The sequence below is a fragment of the Euleptes europaea genome, chromosome 15 (genome assembly GCF_029931775.1).
Source record: "Euleptes europaea isolate rEulEur1 chromosome 15, rEulEur1.hap1, whole genome shotgun sequence".
NCBI classification, from domain to species: domain Eukaryota; kingdom Metazoa; phylum Chordata; class Lepidosauria; order Squamata; family Sphaerodactylidae; genus Euleptes; species Euleptes europaea.
In genome coordinates this window covers 56,925,302-56,947,510 of record NC_079326.1, presented here as the reverse complement: position 1 = coordinate 56,947,510, position 22,209 = coordinate 56,925,302, and the positions used below count along the sequence as shown (strand labels likewise).

The 22,209-nt window shown below is 46.2% G+C and overlaps 1 protein-coding gene across 1 annotated transcript in view; it reads right to left on the bottom strand.

The window, feature by feature from the left end:
* The window catches only part of SLC39A10 (solute carrier family 39 member 10), a 75,376-nt gene extending 54,456 nt beyond the window's left edge, over nucleotides 1-20,920 (bottom strand). Inside the window, exon 1 of the mRNA XM_056861353.1 lies at nucleotides 20,872-20,920. The gene's annotated coding sequence lies outside the window, so the exon portion shown is untranslated. The remainder of the gene's footprint in view (nucleotides 1-20,871) is intronic.
* Between the last annotated feature and the right edge of the window lie 1,289 nt (nucleotides 20,921-22,209).

Genomic DNA, 22,209 nt, shown 5'->3' with positions numbered 1-22,209 from the left:
TACATTTTCTAAAGTCTTCCTGCAAGCCTCAACCATGCTTACAGGCTTTAAACAATCTTATCAGGTAAGAAGCAGAGCAGACCCATGAAAAATCATCCGAGGAAGCACCAGACGGAAACAATGTAATGGTACGAGGTGAGACATCATCTTAAAATTGCAAGGTTAGGTTTGTCCCTGGTCGAACGGAAGTATCGCTTAATATTATCTGGGCCTGGCCCTCACTGCAAGGTTATGGAAGCAACTCCTATGCTAGGATTAAGTCCTAGTAAACAAAGGGTGCCTTGCTTCTGAGTAGACAAGCATCCAATGGCACTGCAAATGCTAGAATACACCAGACGGCACCATGGGCCTGTTCTAACACCGTTTTCCCGGGTGATGGTGAAAAATACCATCACATTGCAGCTGACTTATGGTGACCCTGTAGGGCAGGGGTATCAAACATAAGGCTCGTGGGCTGGATCTGGCCCCTTGAGAGCTCTTATCCAAGCCGGCCACCCCTCCACCTTTAGAGTATGTCAAATCTGGCCCCCTTAACAATTGATTTCGACTCCCCTGCTGTAGGGTTTTCAAGACAAGAGACACTGCCCACATGAAGCCGCCTTCTACTGAATCAGACCCATGGTCCATCAAAGCCAGTATTATCTACTCAGATGGGCAGCGGCTCTCCAGGGTCACAGGCAGAGGTCTTTCACATCATCTACTTGCCTAACTCCTTTAACTGGAGATGCCGGGGATTGAACCTGGGACCTTCTGCATGCCAAGCAGATGCTCTACCACTGAGCCACAGCCCCTCCCCATTCAGAGACATTCAGAGGTGCCTGCCTCTGTGTAGCGACCCCTGGACTTCCTTAGTGGTCCCCATTCAAATACAAACCAGGGGCAACCCTGCTATCTAAGATCTAACAAGATCAGGCAAGCCTGGACCATCCAGGTCAGGGTGTTCTTTTTGAAACAACAGTGTTTTCACTGATTACTAGAGGCCACTTTGGACAACAACAGAAACGGAAATAAAGCTTTTCAATTAATTAATTGGGCATTGCCCAAAGCTGGCTCCTGATTTAGTGAGAGGCAACATGTGAATCTGGGCTTTCTCAATTTGGAACTCATTCTCTTCACCAATATGCTACACCACCTCTTAACTTGGAAGTAAGCCCTGATGAACTGCAACACACCCATTCCTGGTAACATAAGAACATAAGAAAGGCCATGCTGGATTAGACCAAGGTCCATCAAGTCCAGCAGTCTGTTCACACAGTGGCCAATCAGGTGCCTCTAGGAAGCCCACAAACAAGATGACTGCAGCAGCATCCTGCCTGTGTTCCACAGCACCCAATATAATAGGCCTGCTCCTCTGATCCTGGAGAGAACAGACATGCATTATGACTAGTATCCATTTTTACTAGTAGCCATGGATGGCCCTCTCCTCCATGAACTCCCCTCTTAAAACCTTCCAAGTTGGCAGCCATCACCACATCCTGGGGCAGGGAGTTCCACAATTTAACTATGTGCTGTGTACAGAAACCCTTCCTTTTATCTGTTTTGAATCTCTCACCCTCCAGCTTCAGCAGATTACTCCGTGTTCTAGTATTATGAAAGAGGGAGAAAAGTTTCTCCCTGTCCACTCTCTCAAAATGCATAATTTAACAGACCTCTATCATGTCTCCCTTTAACTGCCTTCTTTCCAAGCTAAACAGCCCTAAGCGTTTTAACCGTTCCTCACAGGGCAGTTGCTCCAGTCCCCTGATCATTTTGGTTAATCTTTTCTGTACCTTCTCAAGCTCTGCAGTATCCTTGTACAGGTGTGGTGACAAGAACTGGACACAGTATTCCAAGTGTGGTCTCACCATGGATTTGTACAAGGGCCGTCTCCCCTTAACCGCCCTCTTTCCAAGCTAACAGCCCTAAGATAAACCTGAGAGCCAGTGTCGTACAGTGATCTGAGTGGCAGACTAGGATCGGGGGGAGGGGGGCAGTTTCAAGTCCCCACTCTGCCATAGAAGCTTTCTGGGTGATCTTGGGCCAGCCACATCCTCCCAGCCTAACCTACTGCACAGCGTTGTTGTGATGCTAAAATGGAGGAGAAGAGAATGATGTCAGCTATTTTGGGTCCCCATTGGGAAAAAAGATAGGGAATAAATGAAGTAAATAAAAACTTGCACCCTTTGAGGCTGCATACACCTTTTCCTAACACCCTGAACAATAATGTTACACATGAACACCTGAAGCTGGCTTATACTGAATCAGACCCTTGGTCCATCAAAGTCAGTATTGTCTACTCAGACTGGCAGCAGCTCCCCAGGGTCTGACACAGAGGTCTTTCACATCACCTACTTGCCTAGTCCCTTTACCTGGGGACGCCGGGGATTGAACCTGGGACCTTCTCCATGCCAAGCATATGCTCCACCACTGAACCACAGCCCCTCTCCAAGGCTCTCCAGGGTCTCAGGCAGAGGTCTTTCACATCACCTACTTGCCTAGTCCCTTTAACTGGAGATGCCAGGGGTTGAACCTGGGACCTTCTGCATGCCAAGCAGAGGATCCACCACTGAGCCACAGCCCCTCCCCATGAATGTTAATTCATGTTAAGATTGCTATCTCATCATTATACTGGGAAAGCATCAGCATTCACTGAGTAAGCAAGACCCCCCCCATATAAAAAGAATGTAACCGAATACATACTTATCAGCTGACAATCACACACCCACACCTCATGACATTCATGGCAACACGCCTCTTGCTTTTAAATGGTTGCTTATGATTTTAGAAGACATTGTTTTTTGTTTATAGAGTCAAAAGGCACCTGTCGGGAGACAAAACAAAAAAAGAAACCCTAAGAAATGATGAGAGGAGAAGATTAAAAACAAAAACGCCCACCCAACCTATTTAATAGTAACTTGGGAGCAGATAAACAAAAGTGACAGAACAAAACAAAAAGGTAATAACTGTATAATGTGTTGTTAGCACATTCAAATGTTTGTGACTGAAAATTATGTCTGTTTCAAAAAAGGGCAGATAATGCTTTATTGGTTTTTTTTTTAAAAAAAACCTGTATCTGCCTTTCCAAAGCACAAAGTGTTATCAGACAAACATTAAAAATAATCTGATATGCAACCAGTTATTTATCTATATTTACTTCATTTATATCCCACTTTTCTCCCCAATGGGAGCCCAAGGTGGTTTGAAGGGCCGTAGCTCAGTGGTAGAGAATCTGCTTGGCATGCAGAAGGTCCCAGGTTCAATCCCTGGCATCTCCAGTTAAAGGGACCAGGCAAGTAGGTGATGTGAAAAACCTCCGCCTGAGACCCTGGAGAGCCACTGCTGGTCGGAGTAGACAATACTGACTTTGATGGACCAAGGGTCTGATTCAGTATAAGGCAGCTTCACGTCTTCATTCTCCTCTCCATTTTATCTTCACAACAACCCTTTGAAGTAGGTTAGGCTGATAGTGTGCGACTGGCCCAAGGCCACCCAGTAAGCTTCCATGGTTGAGTGGGGATTCGAACATGGTTCCCCCAGATCCGAGTCTGACACTATAGACCACTACACCACACTGGAATGCAACGTGAGCCACTTAGGACAGGCGTTCCCACAAGGTTGTTGTGTGAAAGCACGAGCTGTGAAAGCAGATATATTTTCACTATAGTGAGTGTTCGTTTAGCTTAAAGTTGTCTTTCTGTATAGTGAAATAAAGATTCTGTGGCCATTTTTAGTTGTGGAAAGGAGAGGAGGGTGAGATTCAGCTGGCATGAGAAATGGAATGTAATCATTCTCTGTTGTTTTCTTTTTAGTGAAGTGGGGTAGTTTTTAAATGGAAGCTGAAGACCTCTTCATTGTCGGCCAGAAAGTGAAGAGAAGGCACCGTTTGGAGAGTTAATAATGGAGTAAGAACAGCAGCAGAAGTACCCTGTTCCCCAAATTAATTAAAGGCCCTGAGAGCCAGCGTGGTGTAGAGGTTAAGAGCAGTGGTTAGGAGCAGTGGACTCTGATCTGGACAACCGGGTTGGTTTTCCCACTCCTAACCATGAAGCCAGCTGAGTGACCTTGGGCTAGTCACAGTTCTCTTAGAGCTCTCTCAGCCCCACCTACCTCACAGGGTGTCTGTTGTGGGGAGGGGAAGGGGATTGTAAGCTGGTTTGAGTCTTCCTTAAGTGATAGAGAAAGCTGGCATATAAAAACCAGCTCTCCTCCTCCTCGTCTTCTACTTCTTCAAAAGCTATCTGTCACAAGCCCAACAAAAGGCCATCAGTGTGGGTATTTTGGGTACATGAATGCACATATAAGCACACGAAGTTCCCTTCTACTGAGTCAGACCATTGGTCCATCAAGATCAGTGCGTCTTCTCATACTGGTAGCAGCTGTCCGGCGTCTCAGGTGGAGGCTTTTCAAATCATCGATTACCTGATCCTTTAATTGGGGATAGGATTGAACCTGGGACTTTCTGCAAGCCAAGCAGGTGCTCTCCCACTGAACCACAATGGCCCCTTCCTCCATTAAAGCATTCCATAAGACCGTTGCGAAGAAGAAGGAAGAGGCTGCGCAAATGCCTGCTGCACAGACCTAAGCTGGCACACGGGCTCATACAGGGGAGAGAGGGTCCTTCAAGTTATGAGGATCTCCGAGCACGAAGGTAAGAACGAACACCACAAACTGAACTCAGAAGCAAACTGGAAGGCAGCAGAGAGAGAAATTCTGAAACTGGCTACGTTGTCCAGCTCCTGCCAACTCACTAGTTCACACCAGCTGTAGCTTGTGGATTGTCCTCTAGGGCAGTTAACAGTTATCCAACCTTGAAGTTACAAGCAGTGTAGCTCAACATGGCCAGGTCTACTGAACCTGAAAGGGAGAATTATCTACAAGCCAGATGTAAATGATGAGACACTCTTAGCAACAAGCACCAACCTGTTTTTAAACTAACAAGACTGGAGCCAAGATCGCCAAAAAAACTACTCACTTGAACCAACCCGACCAAGAACTAGCACGTCAATCCCTTCTGGAATATCAGCATTTCCAAACAGCATCATCCATGTTTCAGCTTGTTCACCTTCATCCATTTGACCACTGTCTTCAGACGCTGATGGGAGGCCAGAAACTGCTGTCCCTGGCTACTGAGTTAAAGATAAACAGAGCCAAGAGACATCTGCATATTGATGACATCCAACCCTCAAACTCTGGCTCTTGTACGTCTCCAAAAGAAATGATTCTGCCTTCCCCACAAAAAAAGACCAAAACCAGTACGCGTCTGTTGCAGAAATGCCTACGACCACTGATCCAACAAAGTGGAAAGGTCACCTGTAATGAATGCCATCAACAAATTCTACAAGATGAACAAAAGAACCATTACTTGTACCTAACAGCAGACATGGATCATCCACCAGTACAACTAAGAGTCTCTCTCACAAAGCCAGACTGAAGAGGGTCAAGGGAAGCTGTGTAATTAAGAAATACCTGGAGTTGCTCTGCCAGCCCATGCTTGATCATCTTGGAAGCTGGTGATATGTCAACACTTGGCCAGATCTTTCTCACATATAGCTTCTTCAGAGGTGGCCTAACCAATGTTTATTTCAAAGTCTGAGGGAATGATGATTCTAGCAAGGATGTATTAATTATGCAAGTCAACAAGTCTTGCACATCCTCCAAGTGAGATTTAATCAGCCAAAATGGGCCAAGATCTAATTGGCAGGTGGCGGCCTTCATATCTCCAAGTAGGTTCTCAACACCAATCAGGGAGAGAAACCCAAAATAATCAAAGCAACTGTGACAAGTTGTTTCTGACTCTTATCACCATCTGGCCTCTGCCCTTAATTCTGTACGTTTGTTTTTAAAACAATTGCCTGAAATCTTAGTGTAATAAGAGCATGTTAAATAATTTTAGACTTTTCTCTTCAAATTGAATTCCACATCCTCTGTCAAACACTCTTGAGGTTCAGACAAAATATCACGCAGGAGATCAGTCACTATGTGTTTTCATATATTTTGAATGTTAAAAACCATCTACTGGTGAGGGGGAGTGGGTGAATTATCTCCCCCCTCCCGGAGAAATTTGTCCCACAGTCTTAACCCTAGTAGGGAAAGAGAGGTACAATACCTGTCGTCATCGTCCCCCCATTAATGCCAACAACAGCTAGGAAGGGGCAATTTGAGAAAAAGTGGAAACTAGTTTAGGCTAGTCCAATCTCATCTGATCTTGGAGGCTAAGCAGGGTTGGCCCTGATTAGTATTTGGATGGAAAACCATAAGAAAAGCCACGCTGGATCATACCAAGGCCCATCAAGTCCAACAGTCTGTTCACACAGTGGCCAACCAGGATAGTTAATACAGTAGCCAGCCCAGGGTCACTACGCAGAGACAGCCAATGGCAAACCACCTCTGAACATCTCTTTCCTTGAATACCTCACAGGGTCGACCTAAATCAGTTGTGACTTGACAGCCAAAAAAAATGGGGGGGGGGAAGGATTATAACCCCTCACCCAGCTTCCCATTTTTGGATCTAAACGTTGCCAAGCTCCTTAAAATACACACTGGAAGATCTGATCTCTCTCATAACACAGAGGAGTAAGCTCTGAGGTCTGAACTATGGGATATTGTCCACAAGGGGGAAAAATTAGCTTTGAGCACAAGAACTGCAAATGTACAATAATCCATGTATTGTATTTATGGTTCCTGTAAATATGACTGTTTGTCACACTCAACAGAACAGCACAGGCTTTCCATCTCACAGAAAAAAACAAACCCGACTTTGCCTAGGAAATACAGCTCTCTTGCTGCAAAATTCTAAGCTAACACAATCTTAACTGCGCTGGACTGCGGCCCTCGACTTCCAAGAATCGCATTCAGGATTTCTTGCACGTGCAGAGAGCCAAGCGGAAACCCACCAACTTCAGTCAGCTCCCCTCATCCCCAAAGGGACACGACTGCGCAGCGCAAGAGACACATGGGACACATGGCCAACAGCTCTGCGTTACGCTCTCTCGCTAGCCCAGAGATTGTACACATGAACACATGAAGCTGCCCTATACTGAATCAGACCCCTGGTCCCTCAAAGCCAGTATTGTCTACTCAGACTGGCAGCGGTTCCCCAGGGTCTAAGGCAGTGAAAGGTCTTTCACATCTCCTACTTGCCTAGTCCCTTTAACTGGAGATGCCGGGGTTTGAACGTGGGACCTTCTGCATGCCAAGCAGATGCTCTACCACTGAGCCACAGCCCCTTCCTGGTTCTCCAGATCAGAGTCCACCACTCCAAACCACCACTCTTAACCAATACACCACGCTAGCGCAGAGAATGTATTGAGATGTGGTAAATTGTGAAGAGCTGTGCTGGTCTTTGACTGTTTTTAATAAAGATTGACTGTATTGAGATGCAAACCAACAACTGTTAATTATTATAGCAGGACAAATCAGCACTTGTTTCTACTAACTAAGCTAATGCCTGAATTATCATGGAAAGCGTAGTTTAAACCAGTAATTTAAAATTCCTTTTTTTTCTCTTGATGCTTTTACTCACCTTGATGTCAGTCCATCCACCCTGTTTCAAACTTCTTTAAATATTTTTTTAATATGGTTATATTTGCAGCCTCTTAGATGATGCCCTTATTCCCAAGAGCGGTTAGTGCCTTCTCTTCAAAACTAAATGTGAAGCCTTCATTGTAAACACATTCGACAGTAATCCACATGCCTGGGAATGAATCTGTGTATGATAAAGAGAACTCAAGCTCTGACAAGACACTGGTCCATTTTTTTCTGTAAAATGACTTCATCGCAAAATGCCTTCTGAAATCGCTAGTGGTGAACTGCCTTGAACAGAAAAATAAGAGCAGCAAAACAGAAATGAAAACAAAAACAAAGTACTCTTTTTTATTTGTAATTATTTTCACAGTCTTGATCTCGCAGAATAATATTTAGCTGAACAAATGGCAAACAATTTAAATCTTTTGTACTAAGTACTCAACCGTAAAAGGAGCACAACCACTTACCCTTCCAAGGGGAGGAAAAAGGTGAATTTGCCACATTACGCTTTTTAGTGCAGAAAAGTCAGAAAGATGTTTAGGAGTTAACTGAAGAAACCTTAGGCATATTTTGAAATGCACATAATCTGCTCACAGGTTTTTTGGGGGATGGGGGAAAATAGTATTTGGGGGACAGGAGACCCACCGGAGATGTATGGGGTATTACGGGGGTCTGTAGTGGGAAGGGGAAACTGGCAAAAATCCTGTTCCCTTTTTTGCTGGGAAGATCAAGATGACCTTTGGATTCAATCTAGAAATTTAGCTATTGGAAGAAACTGGCATGTTTCTCTATCCCTCACCTCAAGTCATCCTGCTTTAATCATGTTCCACTTTAATCCTTAACAACCTAAAGCCTTTCACACATTCTTCTCACCATTATCCAAACCTATTGTATAGCTGGGCAAATCATTTCGCTGAAAGTGTTTTGCTTGATGTTAAAACACACACAAAAGGGGGGAAAACTTATGGAACTTCACACCTAACTTTCGAGACAAACATAAATGTCTACTTCGTACATTTTTTAAAGTACAGTTCACAGGACCAAGACTATAATTGACTGTTTAAGAAGTTTTAATGTAGTAATGTAGATAGGAGCCCCATGGTACAGAGAGGTAAGCTGCAGAACTGCAGTCAAAAGCTCTGCTCACGACCTGAGTTTGATCCTGACGGAAGTCGGTTTCAGGTGGCCAGCTCAAGGTCGACTCAGCCTTCCATCCTTCTGAGGTCGGTAAAATAAGTACCCAGCTGACTGGCGTATAAAGTATAGATGACTGGGGAAGTCAACGGCAAACCACCCATAATCACAGTCTGCTAACTAAAAGTTGGGATGTGACATCACCCCATGGGTAAGTAATGACCCGGTGCTTGCACAGGGGACCACCTTTACTTTTAATGTAGATATTACAGACATGAGAGCCAGTGTGGTACAATGATTAAGGTGCCCGACTAGGATCATAGAATTGGAAGGGACCACCAGGGTCATCTAGTCCAACCCCCTGCACAATGCAGGAAATTCCCAGCTACCTCCTCCACACACTCAGTGACCCCTACTCCAGGCCCAGAAGATGGCCAAGATGCCCTTCCTCTCATGAACTGCCTCAGGTCATAGAATTAGCATTGCAGACAGATGCCCATCTAGCCTCTGCTTAAAAATCTCCAGGGAAGGAGCACATCACTTCCCAAGGAAGTCTGTTCTGAGGAACTGCTCTGTTAGAAAATTCTTCCTGAGAACCCCAGGTTCGAATCCCCATTCTCCCATGGAAACTTGCTGGGTGACCTTGGGCCAATCACACATTCTCAGCCTCGACCCTGACAAGTATTTGGATGGGAGACCTCAAAGGAATACCAGGGAGGCAGGCAATGGCAAGCCACCTCTGAACGTCTCTTGCATTGAAAAACCCCACGGGGTCGCCGTAAGTCAGCTGTGACTTGACGGCACTTTCCACCACCACATTATAAACACAGGAATGGATCCCGCAGTCTGTCTCTAAGATTCTTATTCCCCCCCCCCCTTGGAACAGTCAGATCCTGGGAAACACTGTTCCCAGTATCATGGGAACTACATGGAGTGATAGCCATGCAGGCTGGGAAGATGCAGTGGAAAAGGGCAAAATTGCTCCCTCCGATGTATTATATCAATAGAGCTTTATCGAGCGAAGAGGAAGAAGGGAACATTTCGCTTCCACAGCTTCTCAACCTCCATGACGTTCGGTCCACAAAGGTTTTGTGACCCCAGGAATGAACTTTCCTGGGGATAAGAAACAGTGACTGGTGGGAGGAGAAAGCCAGGAAAACTGGAGGACCTTGGGCAGTCCTTGCATGATCCTTGAGCCTACAATACTGCACAATGAATCTACCAGAAGAAAAATAATAATCTACAAAATATTAATGAACTGAGGCAGTTAGACTTTGAAAGTGATAGGTTTGAACCTAAAAGTTTGTAGGGTTTCCATCACTTCCCAAAATGGTGGTTCTCGACCAACAACCTTTGGAAGGTTTCTTAGCAGAGATCCCGATGCTTAACTCTCTTGAATCACAGTGGACTTGGAAATGCCACCTTACCTCTCCCACAAAAGCCCTTGCCAGCTCGTCGATGACAAGGGCTTTCTCATTCTGCTGGGTGCCTTTTAAGACAAAGGAATTTGCTTCACGGCGCCTTTAAGAATTTCACAGTACCTGGCTTGTGACCAGCCTTTATTCGTATTTTCATCAGGAACTTCTGTGTCTCACAACCAAATCAGAATGTTTGATTTCTTTTTCTAATTCCCTCTCCCTGGTTAGATCTCCTCAAGCAGAGAAAGAGAAAATACGCAGCCCCGCTCATAAAACTCATTTCGCTTTTGGCTATCTAGCAGGTAAACGGTGGAATATCGCTTGCCTGCCAGGAAACCTTGCTTGTAAAAGGACAAAAGAGAATCTACTGTTGAGTTTCGTCAGTTGTCTTCATTCTGAAGAGAATGTATTCTATTAAGAACTTCTTGCAGTCTCTGGCTTTCCGTTGCTTAGAAATGGAATAATATGTGGGAAGTTCTGCCAGACACCTCATGCCTCCTGTTTCTAAACTGTAATGGCAAAGCTCTGTTTGCTTGTACTTTATTGCTGTTGTGTGTACTAATACAATCTGTGTGCTTATGTAACCAGATTAACAGAAATCAATTTTCTTCCACTTGCTTGTATATTTTGGGCCCTTAAAATTAAAAGGTAGGCAGATGGGGTTTGACAATTACTTACCCAGGAGAACATAAGAGGAGAGCTGCTGAATCAGGCCTTAGTGGTCCATCTAATCCAGCATTCTGTCTCACACAGTGGCCAGTCTCTCTAGAGGGCCAACAAAAGGGCACAGAGGCCATGGCCTTCCCCTGATGGGCACAATATTCAGAGGGTGACTGCCTCTGAATGTGGAGGTTCCCTTTAGTCACCATGGCTAGTAGTGACTGAAAGCCCTCTCCTCCATGATAGGTCTACTTCCCTCTAAAGATGCCTATGGCAATCACTACAGCAGCTCTGAGCCTGGCTTTGGCCGGGAAGAGCGGGGGTAACAAATGGAAATAATAAATATAAATAAATACATCTTCTGCAGCAAATTTCACTTATGAAGAAAGCTGATAGGAAGAAAATAGATTCCTTTGAAATGTGGTGTTGGAGGACAGTGTTACGGACATCGTGGACTGCAAAAAACAAATCAGTGGGCTCTAGATCAAATCAAGCCTGAACTGACCCTAGAAGCTTAAATGACTGGAAAAGACAGTCATGCTAGGAAAAGTTGAGGGCAGCAGGAAAAGAGGAAGACCCAACAAGAGATGGACTGACTCAATAAAGGAAGCCACAGCCCTCAATTTGCAAGATCTCAGCAAGGCTGTCAAAGATAGGGCACTTTGGAGGACTTTCATTCATAGGGTTGCCATGAGTCGGAAGCGACTTGACGGTACTTAACACACACACATACACACAATTACTCATTAAGAAGTATTTCCTTTAGTCTGTCCTGAACTGACTGCCTATCAACTTCATTGGATGCCCCAGCATTCTACCCTTAGGAGAAAACAGAAAGGTCAGAAAACGAAGTTTAAGGTTGCTGTTGGAAAGAAATTTTAATTTTCACATTTTGTCGGGAAACAGGTTCCATTAATGCTAAGACAGGAAATGGAATAATAAGACTCCACATTTTTGAAAACACCTTGGGCCCACATGTAAATAAATATATACATACATTTAAATAAAAATGGTCAATAATTGGTTTTGGGGGAGGATGCAATTAGGAGGCGATTACAGCTATGACTGCACCACCGAAGGGGATGGGAGCCACCAAGAACCCCAGGATACTCCTAGCCCGGGTCTCACTCATTCTGTGCTACAAAGTGTCTCAAATTAGTATTAAATAAGGTTTCAGTACTCCTCTAAAATAACAAGGCACTAATGCCCAATATATTCGGAAGATTATGCAATATTGAAAAACAGAATAACTTTTAAAGTTGTTTCCCCCCTGCCTTTGATTCGGGGGAAACATCTGCTGAGGGAAGTATCCAGAAAATCGTCTTTTAAAAAAAACTATATTTAACTGAGAAACTGGCAAAAAAATCACACAGATCTTTATAACCTTCGGCAGGTATACAGATTTATTTTCATTCAGTTTATAGTCTGCCTTTCTTGCTGAAGCTCAGAGCCGGTAAGACAGAGGTTAGCCAATATGGTCTGCAGTAGAATAGCCAGATACACCTCTGAGACCAAAGATTTTGGACTTGCTTTAGCATGTGGTCCTTACAGACGCAAACTATCTGCTAACCTAATTAAACTGGGTACATTCAGAGCGTGGTGAAGTCGTATGTATGTCTTGAGAATGTTTACCCTGCTTCTCGAGGCCAAATGCCTTCTCAAAGCAACTAAAAAAACCCAATCTTTCCAGCAACATTAAAATACAAAAATGCATGAAACAAGAACTGTTGCCTTTGGATGTATTTTGCAAATGTTTATTTCTGTTACATGTAATTAACTTTATTGGAAAATGACTTTTTTTAAGGCAATGGTTTGCTGTCCATTTTCTTGTATACCGAAACAGAAGCTTTAACTCCTAAGATGTTCGCAAAGGATTGATATTCAATATGACAAAATTTACTCAGAAGCTTACAATCATGGAAAGATCAAAAATGCATACCAGACTGTGCACATTGTGTGTCAAAGATCACCAAAATCTAATTAAAAGTTGCAAAGGGTTTCAAAGGAATTTGAAACTCCCGCTAATTTCATATTTGTGCAAAGTTATATTGAAGACAGGACAAAGGCTCAACATCTTCCCCATTTATTTTTGTGCCACATATATTACCCTGAAATCTACAATTATACCATTCTAAACACAAATTTTTGCACAACTGAGCCCTGAATATCTACAGTACGGATCCTTCAGCAAAACAGCAGATCTGCTGCTACCTTTCGCAACTGTGTGATAAGACCCCTTGTTCATCTATACAGCTGAATGGCTTTTGCATTCCTAAATTTTGTGCACTCAATTTCTCACTTGGAAGCAGCTTGACTCTGGCAGAGAAATAGTTTGTTTGCTTTCGACTCATGAATTTCAAGTTGTTCTCAATATGCTGATTATGTGCATTGTAATTACATTCCTGCTTTCTGGCAAAAAGTGTCCGGAGCAGAATGGGAACATAAAAGTTAATTATCTGATAAATATTGCATAAACGCAGAGTGCATGGAGCTCAGACCTGTAGTTGCAACACTCCAACCCTAAACACAGAATCTGCTAAAATCAGCAACAATAATGCTCAGGAGGTCGCTTGCCAGTCTCTTGTAATGTCTATTGCAGGTAACCCCTTTCCTTTTCTTGCACAGCGTTCTCCCCTTTGCAAACCACTTTCTGTCTTATCGCATTGCCATGCCTCCAACAGTTTTTTGTTCGTGTTTTGGTTTTTGTTGTTCTTGAGCTGACCAGCTGGAACTGTTTGCTGGAGGTCCTTGCTGTCTGGAAAACAGACAGTTTAAAAAAAAAACACTTTTGTAATCTACACTGTGTCTCAGCAAGAAAGTCGGTTTTTATATGCTGACTTTCTCTACCACTTAAGGAAGAATCAAACCAACTTACAGTCACCTTCCCTTCCCCCCCCACAACAGACACCCTGTGAGGTAGTTGAGGCTGAGAAAGCTCTAAGAGAGCTGTGACTAGCCCACGGTCACCCAGCTGGCTTTATGTGGAAGAGTGGGGAATCAAACCTGGTTCTCCAGATCAGAGTCCACGGCTCCAAACCACCACACTCTTAACCACTACACCATGCTGGCTATACATGATGGTGGCCTATATGTGAAGAAACTAGATAAATGAATAATGAACTTCAGTGCTGAAGCAGCTTGAGCCCAGAGAGTCACACGCATTTGCCCAAGCACTTTCATACAGGAGCCAGAGCTCTGCGGATTTCTCAAACTGGAGATCTACAAGATAATAATACAATGAGTAACCGTGTTAGCCTGTCTGTAGCCACAGAAAAGAACACGAGTCCAGTAGCACCTTAAAGAGTAACATTTCTGGCAGCTTTCATGAGTCACAGCTCACTTCTTCAGGTATCAAAGAATCAGAGTTGGAAGGGACCAGCAGGGTCATCTAGTCCATCCCCGCACAATGCAGGAAATTCACAACTACCTCCCCCCCCTTTAGGTCTCTCCAATCTGAGTTGGTCCCCTCAGTTGCCAGGTGTTCTAAAGGTAGCAAGTATAGAGGCTTTGGGTTCACTGCCATGAGGTAAGTTTTGAACAGGAGAAATAGAACAGTTCACTAAGGAAGGAGTTGTATGTAAACAACTCAGAAGATGTATTTATCTATCAGTTGCTTTCAAAGGTCAGCTGCACAGGTCATCAGATAGAGGAGAAACCTGGCTGAGGTACATAACTTTAAGCTAGTTATGGCTTCAGAGTGTGGTTTGAATTCTCTTGAATGCTTTCAGGCACAAATCAGCTTTTGCTGACTAGCCACTAGGTTGGATTCTCTCACAGTCAGGGTTTCACCTACACCAGCGTGCTCTTTCCCAAGAATCAGACTAAAAGGTACCAGGTCTGCTCATTATTAGAGACAGGCCTAACAAATGGGTACTCTGTTCTCTCCCAGAGGTAGATATAAGCCCCTCTGCCACGCTACCAAGCAGCTACCCTTCAGAGTCTGCTCTTTAAGTGAGGCAGACTCAGACTATCGCTGCCCTCTCCCAGAGGCAGATCTGGACTGAACTCTCTCCCTTCTGTGCTTCCCTCCAACCTTTCATCCCCTCCTGAAAGACGACTGGATGCTGGAACAGTACTCCTGTAGGCTCAGCTGAGTGGCTGACCCCCCCCCCCCCCGCAGGACAGCCTTCTGTCCCTCAGAGAAGGCAACCTGACCCTGAATGTAAGACAACCACACGTTAAAAAATAGTTACACACCAAGAAAAATCACTGGACACAACCAACTTGTTGGCAAAGGTAAGGCAGCCACCTCCCCTTTTAAGGCATATCTGGAAAAAAACCTTCTCTGGCACAGGAGCAATGCTATAGCAATGCTGGAATGATATCATCACCTACATGGCACTTGATACAGTTTAAGGAAAAATATACATAAGACTCTACCTTAGAAAGGACCAAACCAACAAGGTTTGCTGGTTATACTAATCAGTACCCATGTATCTTTTATTATGAAAACATGTTTTTTCTGCCTTCTGGAAAGCCTACTTAGGAATCAGGCAGGGATGCAGATGATCCCAAGCATTCAGCAGTATAGACAGTAAGATTAAGTACTGTCGTTTAGTTCAAAGTATTTTCCAATCTTAAATGTTAATAGGCAACTTCAGATAATCAAAGGTTCTTAAGCCAAACTTGTAGTTTGACATTTGCCTTCTCATCATGCTTTGGGTAAAGACTCCCAAGTTGCAAACTAAAACCCAGCTTTTCCTAAAAAGGAGCAGCCTGAACAACACCAGCAGCTATCAGAACACTTTGTGATGCAAGTTATTCTAGCTTTCAAGAGCCATCAACTCCCCGAGACTGGGAGGTTGGCACTGCGAATGCTCGACCACAGCACCAGGCCAAGTATTTACAGGAACCCTCTCCTCTAGCCTCAAGGGCCAGCTGTCCGCCAGATGAGAAAGCGGGAGAGGCTACAGGTGTGGCAAGTGAAAACAGGTGCAGCTGATTGACAGGCATCAAGCAAGGAGAGCTGAGAATGGGCAACCACTGCCAGATTGCCAAAAGTAAACTGAAAAGATTGATTTGTAAGACTTATGTTGAAAGATGTGAAAGCTTTCTTGAACCACAGAAAATATACAACGCAAATGTCTAAGCAAACATTCAGAGCCAGCTCTGCTTAATCTTCCATGGCAGGTGTACAATCCTGCCTGGCCAAAACACTTGAATTAAAACCCAAAAAAATTCCAAAGATGGAGCTTGTTACACAGAAGCACAACTACACTTTATTCTGGAAAATCATTTTTTAAAAAAAACAAAAAACTGAACAGAAGATATCCAGATGGTGCAACACTGCCCACAAATCAGTTTTAATGTTTTTCATTAATCAAACAGCTTGATGAGGCAATTACAGACGGCCTCTTAGCATAATGTTGTACAGTCTGACGCTCTTCATATTTACTGTGAATTAAGTTTAACTGTGATCAATAAGACTTACACCCTGGTAAATGTACATTAAGGCTGCAGCCTATAACTAAGAAGTTTAAGGAGCAATCCTAAGCAGGTCTTGTCGAAGGCTTTCATATTAACATACCATACCCTCATTAGCACATTATCTTGATACTTACAGGACAATGATTAGCACATTACTTTTGCAGGACAATACTCAATACCCAACCCCTTTCTGACTATATATTACTCTTCCTACACCCTTGACACTGAGAGACACTGTCCTTCAGTGTTACTACTCTGATGATGCCGGCCACAGCTGCTGGCGAAACGTCAGGAAAGAAAATTCCAAGACCACGGTTACACAGCCCGGATAACCTACAAGAACTAAGCAGGTCTACTCAGAGGTATGCCCAATGGTACTCAGTGGGGTGAGGAAGGCCACAAGATGGCACCGAGGCAGGAGCCCCTAGCATGAGCTCCCAGCTTTTTAAATTATTTACTCAGTGGGGCCTACTCGCAGTAAAGTGTCCATTGGACTACAGCTTAGGCTATGCCCAGGTACCTGTGAATATGCTCCAATGCCCTTTAGTCCAAAGGCCTGCTCATAGACTCACTGTAAATCTGGTAACCCACACTGTACATAAAATATATTTTGGAATTAGAACAATCTGTGTGAGCATCCTGATTTCCACCTTTCCTCACGTTCCCATATCTTGAATAGGTAGCCTGCTGAAACTAAGCCTATGGGGGCAGTTTTAGCAACAAAGTGAGAATGCTTCACTTTAATAGTAAATACAATTTAAGCAACACTTGTTGAAGGGCAATGCTAAAACATCCTATTGTATATTTTGAAGAGAATGTAAGTTTCTCCCCTAGAGTAACCCTGTGTGTGTGTGGGAGAAATCACATGCATATAAGCAGCTGCTGTGTCAACAAAAGGGACAAACACCAGTCTGTCCCTCTTGTGGCTACAACAGCTGCTGATACATGCAAGTGATATTATGGCATTGTCAGTTTCCATTCTTTTTTTTTTAAGAGTCACTTTGTTACCATGCTTCAGGAAAAAACATGTGAGCTGTGATTCCAGACACCATGAGCTTATTACATCACTGCAATGCTTCATCGCTCTACCGAAACAAGCCATAACCTAAACTGTCTTCTGCAGCCAGCTGAGCACAGATGCCCAAATGCATGGAAGAAACAAGTGTGTAACAGGGATATATATAGTTGTGGCTTGCTGGATGGGGAATGACACTCATAAAATAAACGTGCACTGAAAATGGGCACCCAAATTATGTCGGGGGTAAAAAGAAATGTACACTTCTTTATGGTACTGGGTCAGATCCATAGTAGACTTTCAGCCAGTAGAACATGACTCCATCCCCCTCCCAATGCAGCCCAAAATGCCATTCCTGGGGGGGGGGGAGAGTGGAGCTCTGCAGACAGCAATGTGTGTCAAGGGAAAAGCTACAGTGGATCCAAGCCACTTGGGCGGGGGGGGGGGGAGGTCGAAGCAGAAGACGGGAGGTCCCACTTTGGCACTTGGTTACCAACACTATACCAGCCGTGCTGGTTACCGTCAACTCTGATTAGGACACAATTGATCTCCACAGCTTTTTCTGAATGGGAAGCACATTCTGATGAGTACTCAGATGTACATCGCCAGAGACTCTGTAGGGCAACCAGTTGCACATTAGCGCCTTGGCTGCGCGGGACCAGAGGCCAATCGGCACTCATGTCTGGTCTTTTTGCCTCCTTCAATCCATCAAGGCTGGGAAAGAACCATGGAGATTTTTTTCCCTACCTCCATCACACCTTCTCCCATCTGTGAAATCATCAGTATGCAGTGGCTGCAGATCACTTTTGTCTTTAGATTTACACCATACGGTGCTTTTATAGGGTTCTCCCCCCTCCTTAATGCTGCAAGTCATTCTGAGAACTTGTTTTAAGAGAGAAGTAACTGATAATTATCTGTCTCTACAGGTTTTTCTTTTTCAGGGGAAGAGAATAAGAGGAGAAAGGAAAGCCACCATGATTGGCTACCTTTGAAATCCAAGGTGGTATCAAAGGGTACAATCCTATGCCTGTACCTTGAAGTAGGCATAATGGGACTTATTTAGTGAGAGCACCTGCTTGGCATCCAGGAGGTCCCAAGTTCGATCCCCAGCATCTCCAGTGATGTGGAAAACCTCGGCCTGAGACCCTGGAGAACCGCTACCAGTATAAGTAGGTAACACTAACCTTGATGGACCAAGGGTCTGATTCATCTTAAGGCAGCTTCATGTGGTTCAAGGCAGCTTATAATCATGGTGGAAAATCCCCCCCCCCAAGTTAAAACCAAAAGTAAAATAGTCAAACCCTAAACTTGCTTCTCCAACCTACTTCTAAGTAGACATGCAAAGGATGGCACTGAAAAGTGAACAGAGGGATAAATGGAAAAGGGGAGGGCTGAATAATCTTTTTAAACCTTCCTCCCACTGCCCTTCCAAACTTCTTCAAAAAATGCGACCCTCCCACAAAAAGCAAGAACAAAAGAGGGCCCAGCCTTGCCCTGCATAGGGCACGTGAACGCCCCCCCCATCATTTAAGCCTACAGCAAGACAACAGAGCCAGCTTGTGTGTGGGTAGGAAGCTAAGGGGGGGGGGAGAAGAGGAGAAAGAGGAGGAAGAGGGGAGGGCACCATGCAGCATCATGGCCCTCCTCATGAGGAGGCCCTGGCAGCGTGACCTAGAAAAAAGCCTTTCCAGCTCACCTACATCACCCCTTTCAAAAAATGAACACACCCATCAACGGGGGGGGGGGGGGAAGGAGAGAATAAACTTTTAAAAATTTATTGCAGCAACACAAATCAACACACTCATACACTTAAATAAAAATTATCCTAATTTGGGGATGGGGTTATATCCACCTTTGTGTCATGCTTATTTTCCCCAAGCTTAGGGGGGGGGAGAGGAAGGATTTTTGGCTCCTGCCCCCCAAGAAGGACAACCGGGACACCCCATACAACCCCCCCCACATGGACCAGGCCCCCCATTCCTGCCTGAGAGAAAGCCAGGATGGGGGAGGGAGAATTACACTTAATAATAATTGAAGCAATACAAGTCAGATACACTCATGCACTTAAATAAAAATAATCCCAATTTTTTTGGGGGGGATTATGACCACCTTTGTCTCGTGCTTATTTTTCCAAGTGGGGGGGGGAGAGAAGGGATTCACGGCTCCCCCCCTCAAGAGGGACGACCAGGAGACCCCATGAGCGCTCCCCCCATACAAACCGACCTCCCCCCCCACCCACTCATACAAACCAACCTCCCCTCCCCCACCAACACGGACCAGGCCCCTCCATTCCCGCCTGAGAGAAAGCCAGGATTGGGGGGGGGGGGGAATTACACTTAATAAATAATAATTGCAGCAATACAAGTCAGATACACCCATGCACTTAAATAAAAATAATCCCAATTTTTTTGGGGGGGATTATGACCACCTTTGTCTCGTGCTTATTTTTCCAAGTGGGGGGGGAGAGAAGGGATTCACGGCTCCCCCCCCCCAACAGGGGCGACCAGGAGACCCCGATGAGCGCTCCCCCCATACAAACCGACCTCCCCCCCACCCACTCATACAAACCAACCTCCCCTCCCCCACCAACACGGACCAGGCCCCTCCATTCCCGCCTGAGAGAAAGCCAGGATTGGGGGGGGGGGAATTACACTTAATAAATAATAATTGCAGCAATACAAGTCAGATACAAGTCACCCATGCACTTAAATAAAAATCATCCCAATTTTTGTGTGTGGGGGAATTATGACCACCTTTGTCTCGTGCTTATTTTTCCAAGTGGGGGGGGAGAGAAGGGATTCACGGCTCCCCCCCCCAACAGGGGCGACCAGGAGACCCCGATGAGCGCTCCCCCCATACAAACCGACCTCCCCCCCCACCCACTCATACAAACCAACCTCCCCTCCCCCACCACCACGAACCAGGCCCCCTCCATTCCCGCCTGAGAGAAAGCCAGGATTGGGGGAGGGGAGGGGGGAATTACACTTATTTTTCCAAGGTCGGGGGAGGCTGACAGAGGAAGGCTGTTCGGCTCCTGCCCCCCCACCCCAGGAACCACCAGGAGACCTCAATGAACCCCCTCTCACACACCCCCATACAACCCAACCTCCCCTCCCCCACCACGGACCAGGCCCCTCCATTCCCGCCTGAGGGAAAGCCGGGTGGGTGGGTCGGCGGTTGCAGGGAGGGAGGGGAGGCTGCCGGTTTGTACAAGGGGGGGGGGAAGGGGAGATGGGGGGGGGGAAGGGGAGATGGGGGGGGAAAAGGGGAGATGGGGGGGGAAAAGGGGAGATGGGGGGGAAAGGGGAGATGGCGGGGCGAGAGTGGGCCGACGTGAGGCCTCCCGGTCCCCCCCCCCTCATATATCTCCCCTCAGCGACGCGCCGGCGTGAGGCCTCCCGGTCCCCCCCCCCATATATCTCCCCTCAGCGACGCGCGCGTCGCTGAGGGGAGATATATGAGGGGGGGGACCGGGAGGCCTCACGTCGGCCCACTCTCCCCCCTCCCCGCTTTCTCCTCAGGGGCCCCGGTGGCTTCCTCCCCCCCTCCCCCCGCGGCCCGGTCTCTCCGCCGCCGCGTCGTCGTCGCCGCCTCACAGGGCCCGGCGCGCGGCCTGGGTGAGGGTGTGCGCGGTGCACACGCGCGCTGGCGGTTGAGGGGGGGGAAGGGAGGAAACGGCCATGTCAACCGTCGGTTGGGGTTTTTATAGCTTACCTCAGCGCGAGTGTGCCGTGTGCATCTCCCTCTCCGCTCGGTACCAAAAAAAAAAAAAACAACCACACACACACACGCGCGCGCGCACCCAGGGCCGCCTCTCTTCCTCGCGCGCGCGGGAGACGCCTCCCTACGCCCACTGCGCAGCGCCGCCGCGTTCTCCTCGTCGCGCCGCCGCCTCCGCTACGCCATTCCCCAAAGCCGCTTACGCCACGCGCGGGCCCCCGCCCGGCCACCCCCGGCCCACCACGGCGGCGCTGGGTCGACGGCGCCGGGGCTCGCGCCGTTGGCGTAGCGGCCACGCCGCGGAGGGGAGGCCCTTGCGCCGGCGGCGGGGCGCATGCGTGGTCGGGGGGCCGGCTGCTGGAAAGAGAATGAATGACTTCGCTCGTTCCCCCCCCCCCTTTTTTTTGCTAGTTGCAATTTAGAAAAAGATTAAGCAAATCAGATGCATGGAGGCTAATGAATGCAGACTGATGTTGCTGGGGGGGGGGATCACTTGCAAGGAAGTTGAGATACGCCCTCTTTTCTTTCTTTCTTTCTTTCTTTCTTTCTTTCTTTCTTTCTTTCTTTCTTTCTTTCTTTCTTTCCGGCTTTTGCTGTGCAAATGCAGGAGCCCTGATCGTTTGCAGCTTCCGGGGTGGGGGGACAATTGGGGAGGGGGGGGTCTTTCAGTAAGTGGAGCCAGGGTGGAGCAGAAAAGAGGGCCACGCTTGGCGCCTGGAAGGATTAAGGCCTCTGCCAGTGACCCTGGGGGCGAGATGCATACTGACCTCTCCTCCCTCTGCAGAATTGGCTTTTGCAAATCTGCACCTTGAATTAGCTCCGTATCCCTCCAGCCTGATTGCTTATTTCCTATCCAAAAGGGCAGTTTGTGGTATTTTGGTGAGTTAGGGGGAAAGAGGTCTTGACTCACCAAAGTGGTATAAACCTGGGTAGGCTTTCAGGTGCCACCGGATTCCTTTCCCTAGATTTAACAGCCACTGGCTGCCCACCAACCACTTCACACTTTAAAAAGGGGAGATGAAATTTAATTTTTCCTTGATGCTATAAAGAGAAAAGTTGCCACGTCTCTCACGCAATTGACCGATCTATTTGACAGCAGATAACGCTGTCTCTGCTTCTCAGAAAGCGTCTTTAGCTGTTTATCCAGGGAGCGATATATTTATTTCATGCAATACTATTTTGTGGACATGCTAAAAACAACGTGGGCTAGGGAGTCTAGTTGATCTAGAAGAGCCGAGTTTGAATCTTCACTCTGCCACGGAAGCTTGCTGGGTGGCTTTAGGCCATTTGCACTCTGTCTAGCCTATCTCACAGGGTTGTTGTGAGGCCAAA